The following is an 8,706-nucleotide window of genomic DNA, read 5'->3' on the forward strand; positions in this document are numbered from 1 at the left end:
AAACTTCTAGTAATCATGGTCGAATTACAGGGCATGTGCCCAGGGGCCCTGACCTCCATGGGGCCCCCATAGATTTGGTCACTTTCACTCATAAGTCATGGCAAAATGTGTAGAATTGCAGGAAATTCGATTTAAAACTGAAAAAATTTCTCTCAACCTGTCATCCCGTATATGGGTTGAAAATGGCAGATTTTGTCATTGATAAGTGCCTAAATTGGTACCCAGTGGCCGTACAGTAACATGCTATACATGATGTCAGAGCTCAGGTTCTCCAGTTCGCAGCGCTGTATGGGTTTTGACTGACAGCCATTATAAACTGGAGTAGCGCGCGCGACAAGAAGATGCCCCCATCCCTCCCGCTAATTGGGGTACTTTTGCATATTTGTTGTTGTCTGAGTGAGGGAAATGTTGTAAATCAAGAGCAGTCGATGTGTAATGAAAGATGAGACATTGAGGATTATAATAAATACCACTTTGATGTCATACAAGCAAACCACACACCCATGAGTCCAAATGTGCACTTCATATTTCCATATTTGAAAACTCATGTCATTTACAGTATCAACGTTTATGATCGCTATGTTTGAGCCACAGTTACAAGGATGACATGCTTTATACCCTGGGTTGTCCTGAACTGAATGAGCTTATGTTTGTCGTATTATGAACAACATTTTGCTTAGGCCCCCAAAAGCCTAGGGCCAATGATCAGACTTTGAACACTGAGAGAGATGACTGAGACGACAGTCATGGCTCTGTGGACGTCCTCCTCACATCATGGCTCTGTGGACGTCCTCCTCACATCATGGCTCTGTGGATGTCCTCCTCACATCATGGCTTTGTGGAAGTCCTCCTCACATCATGGCTCTGTGGACGTCCTCCTCACATCATGGCTCTGTGTACGTCCTCCTCACATTATGGCTCTGTGGACGTCCTCCTCACATTATGGCTCTGTGGACGTCCTCCTCACATCATGGCTTTGTGGAAGTCCTCCTCACATCATGGCTCTGTGGACGTCCTCCTCACATCATGGCTCTGTGTACGTCCTCCTCACATCATGGCTCTGTGTACGTCCTCCTCACATTATGGCTCTGTGGACGTCCTCCTCACATTATGGCTCTGTGGACGTCCTCCTCACATCATGGCTTTGTGGAAGTCCTCCTCACATCATGGCTCTGTGGACGTCCTCCTCACATCATGGCTCTGTCTGAAATGGCACCCTATTCCCTATAGTGTACTACTTTTGATCAGAGCCATATGGACCCAGTGTACTATAGGGAATAGGGTGCCATTTGGGACACATCCTCATGTCTCTCTGGTGCCTGACAGGCTACTGCCATCTCCTTCCTCCACCAACTGATCCAGCCACCCGGCCATTAGGAGCAATTATGATGCATTGAGCTTGTTATTAATTATTTTATTAGACCCCCAAAGAACAGTGGGTATCTTACAGACAGTGTTACTCTAACCAGTGTGGTTTTGTTTTGCTCTCATGTACTGTTTCTTAGCATCTCTCTGCATCTGGCGCCATTTGTTGGATGATTATTGACTCACGTAAAGGTCCCTATCTCAACAAATAAATACTCTAGAAATCAGTACAATCCTTTAAAAGCAGCAAACAGAAAAAAGTTGAATTTGTCCAAATAACTAACTACTTCATCCTAATTTAAACCCAAAATGGTATTAATTGGTATATACTGTCAACAAATATGTTTGCATCACCAGTTGGTTCTTGGGCAGTCAAGGCCACCCTAACCATAACTGTAGCTGCCTCTTTAAGAGCTAACAGTTTGTCTTTGAACATTCAGTATGTGCATCACAGGACAGAGAATCTCATTAAAGCATCTCGATTCCTCCCTGGTCTGTTTCATCAGTTGAGACTGCCAAGCTCTTTAGCTCAGTGTTCTTGATGTGTGTGCTGTTTATGTAAAACCCATCTGTTTGCTCCTCTCTCTCTTGGAAGAGGGGCCACCTCTTCCTTCTGCTTCTCTTTTGAAGTCATGTCAAAATCAGATTTTCGTGCATTTAAATCATCTGAGTTTCACTTTTTGTAATCAACGTTCAGGCAAAAGTAAAAAAGGGCACTGCTTGAATTAGGCACAGTCCAACTCCTCGCCTTCATTTCCTGTTTTGGCTGAATGGTCCACATATGTGTTTGTTTTTGCATTTATGCATGTTCAACACAGTGTATGAACACAACAGATCAGTCATAGATTCTACTGTAAAAAGAGCTACATCAAGTAATGACAGAAATAAAGCCAGTCACAATTAAAAGACACTTAATCTCTCAAAGAGTTTGTTTAAAAGACTGAACATCACCGTGATAATTATTATCACTTTAAAAGCATGTCACTGTGTTATAAATAAAAATAGCTTATAGCCCTGCTGTCGGAGAGTTGGCAGGTAATTTTTTTGAGGAGCTCCAGCGCGACAATCCCATGGGGGCTGAAATCTAATATTAACTGCAAATCACTATGTGAGAACTGTTCTTCCGTGACCTGACGCTGTACCTGTATGACTAACTCAATCTAGGTAATTTAGATATGTTAGCTACTGTACTGGGATGTAGTGCTGCTGTGACAGTTATGGGCTATAGAAAGTGCAGTGGGACTTCTGGAAATACAGTACACACTGTAGGGGTAATTTACATGTTTGTTGGATGTGAGTGACAAGGCTTCTTCCTCTCCTGTGATGATCTGATGTGTGATTGACAGTAAATCAGATGATCTGATTTGTGATTCTGACGGTTTGTGTGATTGACAGCAAAGCAGTGACTTGGATGTGGCATTGCATATATAAAGAAACTAATGTGCTGACAGTGGAGAGATGTGTTACTTCGATTTGTAACCTCAGATAATATTTATATTTGCAGCTCAGATATTCAAAGCCCACACACATGCAAATATTTATATAAAATAAGTGCACTTTCAGTTGATAAGTGAGGATGGCAACATCTACGGCCCATGTTAGGGAGAATACAGTTTTGTTTTAATTCAATAACATATACATCTGATACATTATATTCCTCAGTATAGAAGGCTAATGCTTTGAGCACAGAGCATATCCTGTATACCACGGTTCTTCAATTCCGGTCCTGGAGGGCCGAAACACCTCTGTTTTTCATCCTCTCCTTCTAATCAGGGGCTAATTCAGACCTGGGACACCAGGTGAGTGCAATTAACTACCAGGTAGAAATAAAAAACAGACGTGTTTCGGCCCTCCAGGACCGGAATTGAAGAACCCTGCTATATACTATATGCCATTTGCTTTGTCTGAGATTGTACACCCTACATTGCCAGACTCTTTATACTATTCCATTGTTGACTTTTAGGACAGATGATTTTCTACCCTCTTGAACAATGGGCTTTAAATTGCAGCTAATAACCCTTGTGACCAATTAATCATATTCAATCATATTGAAGTTCAAAGTATTTGTGATGATTTAATGCAGTGACCTGAGTCTCCTGTCCAATAAATCATTTTTAATTGTCTCATTAGTGGGAGAGCCTGACTGTGGGTTGGAGAAACCAACAATTGTTCTATCTTCTTCACTACTTTGAAGCTTTCCAGTAATACCTGGGCAAAGCACCGAGCCCAGACATCCTCTTAGTTACCACAGCAACCTGGCTGGCTCTTTGAAATCCCTACAAAAATAGCATTTTTATCCACACATAATCATCCAAGTGTTCTTTGAAGGAAAAGGCATAATATCATGTTCTAACACTTCAAAATTCAAAACATGTACGCACCTCATTATAAAAAGTTTGTCACCTAAAGAGTCTGTTTGCTTATTTATTCGGTTTATTTATTATTTTCAACTGCATGACTAATTACTAGGATTCATTTTTATGACATTCAGTTTGGTTGGGATATCAGGAAATAGTATTTTGTCTCACATACAGTAGAGAAGACTGCAGGTTCTGATTTAAAGGTGTATTATCATCAGAAGCAGAATATTACAAAAGTTCCTGTGAACTTTAATCGTTTGCTGAACTACACTCCCTAGGATACATAGGGAGACATAGCGGCGCTTTTAAATCTTCCTTGATGCAACACAACTTTGGCGAAATAAGTTATTATTTTGATTCACATCAACTTAATGTTTTATGATTGTATAATAATAATGCAATAATGTATAATAATCCAACCCTATAGTTTTGGCTTTCCCATTTAACAAATCGGATAAATATGGTAGGCCTATGGCACAATACATTGGCATGATCAGCAGGCTAGACTGGGTATTCTAGAAACACAAGCATTTCGCTGCACCTGCTTTAACATCTGCTAATCTGTTTACGAGACAAATAAACTTTGATTTGATTTGGTCCTCTGTAGCTCAGCTGGTAGAGCACGGCGCTTGTAACGCTAAGGTAGTGGGTTCGATCCCCGGGACCACCCATACACAAAAAAAAAAATGTATGCACGCATGACTGTAAGTCGCTTTGGATAAAAGCGTCTGCTAAATGGCATATTATTATTTGATTTGGTATTCCGTCAAAGGAGGTGGGCAATGCGCTGATAGGGTGGAATCCATCTGCATGGTCAGGAAGATGTTTGAAACTGATGGAACGTCGAGTGGAAATGAGAGTGAGAAGGAATGGATTACAGTGGCAAACAAAAAAGGAAATAAGAGAAGTAAAGTGGTCGAGGAATCGAGTAAATCTAAGCCTACACTCTTCCGGAAAAAAGGTGCTATCTAGACCCTAAAAGTAAAATAAAATGTTGTTTGCCACATGCGCCGAATACAACAGGTGTAGACTTTACTGTGAAATGCTTACTTATGAGCCCTTTTCCCACAATGCATTTCAAAAGTAAGAAAAATATAAATAAATAGCAAATAGAGGAAAAAAGGAAATAGTAACACAATAAAATAACCATGGATTTTTTGGGGGTTTGTATCATTTGATTTACACAACATGCCTACTACTTTGAAGATGCAAAATATTATTTATTGTGAAACAAACAAGAAATAAGAAAAATAAACAGATAACTTGAGTGTGCATAACTATTCTCCCCCCCCAAAGTCAATACTTTGTAGAGCCACCTTTTGCAGCAATTACAGCTGCAAGTCTCTTGGGGTATGTCTCTGTAAGCTTGGCACATGTAGCCACTGGGATTTTTGCCCATTCTTTAAGGCAAATCTGCTCCAGCTCCATCAAGTTGGATGGGTTCCGCTGGTGTACAGCAATCTTTAAGTCATACCACAGACTCTCAATTGGAATCCCGGAACATATCCCAGTCTGTGCTAACGAAACAGTCCTGTAGCTTAGTACCCATTTCAATGGACCACTTACGTATTGAGCGCGTCATTGGTACTTCCTGTTAGAGTTTTTGCTTGTAAGCAGGAATCAGGAGGATAGATTTATGGTCAAATTTGCCAAATGGAGGGTGAATGCCAAATCCGTCTCTGTGTGTGGATTAAAGGTGATCTAAAGTTTTTCTGCCACAGGTAGAAATTAGGTAAAACAGATTTCAGTTTTCCTGCATTAAAATCACCAGTCACTAGGAGCGCCGCCTCTGGGTGAGCATTTTCTTGTTTGCTTATGGCCCTACACAGCTCGTTGAGTGCAGTCTTAGTGCCAGTATCGGTTTGTGGTGGTAAATAGACAGCTACAAAAAATATAGATGAAAACTCTCTTGGTAAATAGCATGGTCTAGCTTATCATGAGGCATTCTAACTCAGGCGAGCAGAACCTTGAGACTTCCTTAATATTAGAGATTGCGCACCAGCTGTTGTTAATAAAGAGACACACACCCATGGATGGATTATTTTTATTGTGATTTTTCAGGCTGCAGCACCCCTACTTCCTGCAGCTATGCCCTCCCCTGAGCTTCCCCGACTATGTCATTCTGTCCTGCTGATGTATATAAAAACCAGCTAGATTTATATTTTCCATGTCCTTGTTCAGCCATGACTCAGAGAAACATAGGATATTATATTTCTTCAGATCACATTGATAGGATAGTCTCGAACAGAGCTCGTCCAGTTTATTCTCCAGTGCACGTTCGCCAATAAAACGGAGGGCAGAAGCGGTTTATCCACTCTCCAACGTAGTCTCGTCAAGTATCACGCACGCCGGCCTCTATAGCACCGACTCCTCCTTCTCCGAGTGTTGCGGATTTGGGCCAGGTACAGGATAATAATATGTCCTTCGCCTCTGACTCATTGAAGTAGAAGTCTTCATCCAGGGTTCTTCGGCTGTCCCCATAGGATAACCATTTGACGAACCCTTTTTGATTCCAGGTAGAACTCTTTTCACAGTGGGTTGGTTCTACATGGAACCCAAAAGGGTTCTACCTGAACCCAAAAAGGGTTCTACCTGAAACCAAAAATGGTTCTCCTATGGGGACAGCCCAAGAACACTTTTGGAACCCTTTTTTCCTAAGAGTGTAGTTCTGACTCTTTTTTCGTTTCAGTGAAGGTTCTGGACCAATGGAGTTACCTGGGAGATCTGTTTGATCTCTCGATGAAAATTGCAGATGCATTGGATGAGGTTGCATCAGTTTTTTTGTGTGTCCAATGAGCAGAAGCAGCGTGCTTTGCACCTGAAAAATATACAGGATTTGAATGGGTCGCATGTGGATCTGCGAAACAGGGCATCTATAAAGGAAGTGGCGCTAGAAGTGCAAAGGATGTAACTGAAGAATTAATTGCAGTGCTTTTGTGCACACCGACTAACCCGTATGGTGGATGGGGTGAGGAAGCACACTCCATTCATTATTTTTTTATTTGAAGAAGTCTCTACCTTCGCACGTATATTTGGGTTATGTGAGATACCCTATAGGAGCCTTTGTGCCCAAACCCATGCAGTCTGATAAATGTAAAATATTTTGGACATGTGTCAGGTGTATGTAGACGGGAGGCGTATTGGATGCCAGTTGAGGCAAAATGCTGCAATTGTTGTGGCAAACATGCGCTCAAATTCCAGAAATGCCCTGTTAGGGTGAAGGAGACAGAGGTGGCAAGAGTAAGGGCTGTCCAGTGTGTCTCCTATCCGGAGGCGGTGAGAAGAGTGGAAGAAGGGAGTAATGTTGAAGAAAACATGGTAGTTGGATTAGAGACACCAGTAAATGTTCCTCGCCAACAGGCTGCCATGTTGCATGTTAAAAAGGTGGACATTGTATCATTTATTGCATTGGTTATAAACTGCACAGCGCAAACAAAGAGGAAATCTGAGGAAACAGGTATTGTTGTGAATGCGGCTGAACGTTTTTGGGGACTCAGCAGAGGCAATTACAAGGAAGAAAATTATTTAAGCTACTTTTGCATTTAAAGCCAGTACGACTCCAATCAGAGATACTTTCGAGGAGATGGGACACTACATTGGACTCGTGTTAACGCCCATCGTGTACGTTACCCATGCGTCGTCAATGGACTGTGCAGTGCATTCTGGGTAATTCTGGGACAAGGAGCGAATGGGAGTCAATTCAGCATTAGCTAAAAAAAATAACATTAGCATGAATTTAGCCAACAAGAAGTACAACATTACAAATATTTTCAGAGATGTGAGATAATTAACTTGTTATCTGTAATATAGTATAGCTTTGGAATTGTGACATTACGTACTTTCGAGGAAAATAGGCAGGTTTCTCGACTCATACCCTGACTTTGAGAAGGGATTGCGTGTGGATTACCTTAGCAAATGCGTGATGCAGCATGACAACGTGAACACGATTTTTCGGCAGTCTGCTTGGTGAGGCATTATACAGTCGTGGTCAAAAGTTTTGAGAATGACACAAATATTAATTTTCACAAAGTCTGCTGCCTCAGTTTTTATGATGGCAATTTGCATATACTCCAGAATGTTATGAAAAGTGATCAGATGAATTGCAATTCATTGCAAAGTCCCTCTTTGCCAAGAAAATTAACTTAATCCCAAAAAAAACGTTTCCACTGCATTTCAGCCCTGCCACAAAAGGACCAGCTGACATCATGTCAGTGATTCTCTCGTTAACACAGGTGAGAGTGTTGACGAGGACATGGCTGGAGATCACTCTGTCATGCTGATTGAGTTAGAATAACAGACTGGAAGCTTTAAAAGGATGGTGGTGCTTGAAATCATTGTTATTTCTCTGTTAACCATGGTTACCTGCAAGGAAACACGTGCCGTCATCATTTCTTTGCACAAAAAGGGCTTCACAGGCAAGGATATTGCTGCTAGTAAGATTGCACCTAAATCAACCATTTATTGGATCATCAAGAACTTCAAGGAGAGAGGTTCAATTGTTGTGAAGAAGGCTTCAGGGCGCCCAAGAAAGTCCAGCAAGCACCAGGACCGTCTCCTAAAGTTGATTCAGCTGCGGGATCAGGGCACCACCAGTGCAGAGCTTGCTCAGGAATGGCAGCAGGCAGGTGTGAGTGCATCTGCACGCAGAGTGAGGTGAAGACTTTTGGAGGATGGCCTGGTGTCAAGAAGGGCAGCGAGAAAGCCACTTCACTCCAGGAAAAACATCAGGGACAGACTGATATTCTGCAAAAGGTACAGGGATTGGACTGCTGAGGACTGGGGTAAAGTCATTTTCTCTGATGAATCCCCTTTCCGATTGTTTGGGGCATCCGGAAAAAAGCTTGTCCAGAGAAGACAAGGTGAGCGCTACCATCAGTCCTGTGTCATGCCAACAGTAAAGCATCCTGAGACCATTCATGTGTGGGGTTGCTTCTCAGCCAAGGGAGTGTGTTCACTCACAATTTTGCCTAAGAACACAGCC

The sequence above is a fragment of the Coregonus clupeaformis genome, chromosome 24 (genome assembly GCF_020615455.1).
Source record: "Coregonus clupeaformis isolate EN_2021a chromosome 24, ASM2061545v1, whole genome shotgun sequence".
In the NCBI taxonomy this organism is placed as follows: domain Eukaryota; kingdom Metazoa; phylum Chordata; class Actinopteri; order Salmoniformes; family Salmonidae; genus Coregonus; species Coregonus clupeaformis.